The sequence below is a fragment of the Lupinus angustifolius genome, chromosome LG20, assembly GCF_001865875.1.
Source record: "Lupinus angustifolius cultivar Tanjil chromosome LG20, LupAngTanjil_v1.0, whole genome shotgun sequence".
NCBI lineage: Eukaryota > Viridiplantae > Streptophyta > Magnoliopsida > Fabales > Fabaceae > Lupinus > Lupinus angustifolius.
The window spans coordinates 21,788,170-21,788,393 of NC_032028.1; positions in this window are offsets into that span (position 1 = coordinate 21,788,170).

Below are 224 nucleotides of genomic sequence, written 5' to 3' on the forward strand. Positions count from 1 at the left end.
GTCAAACTCAAGGTGCTCAAGCAGGCAACTGAGCGTGGAGCAAGCCACACTAAGCTGACCTGGACACCAACCTGGCACAGACCTAGTTGCTCAAGCAAGCAGCTGAGCGGACCTGCTTGACCGCTCAGCCTAGCACCAGACAAAACCTGACACGGCCAGAACTCAAGCTTGGCACGGTCATACACAAGCCTGGCACACGCCCAAGCTGCTCAAGCAGCAGCTCA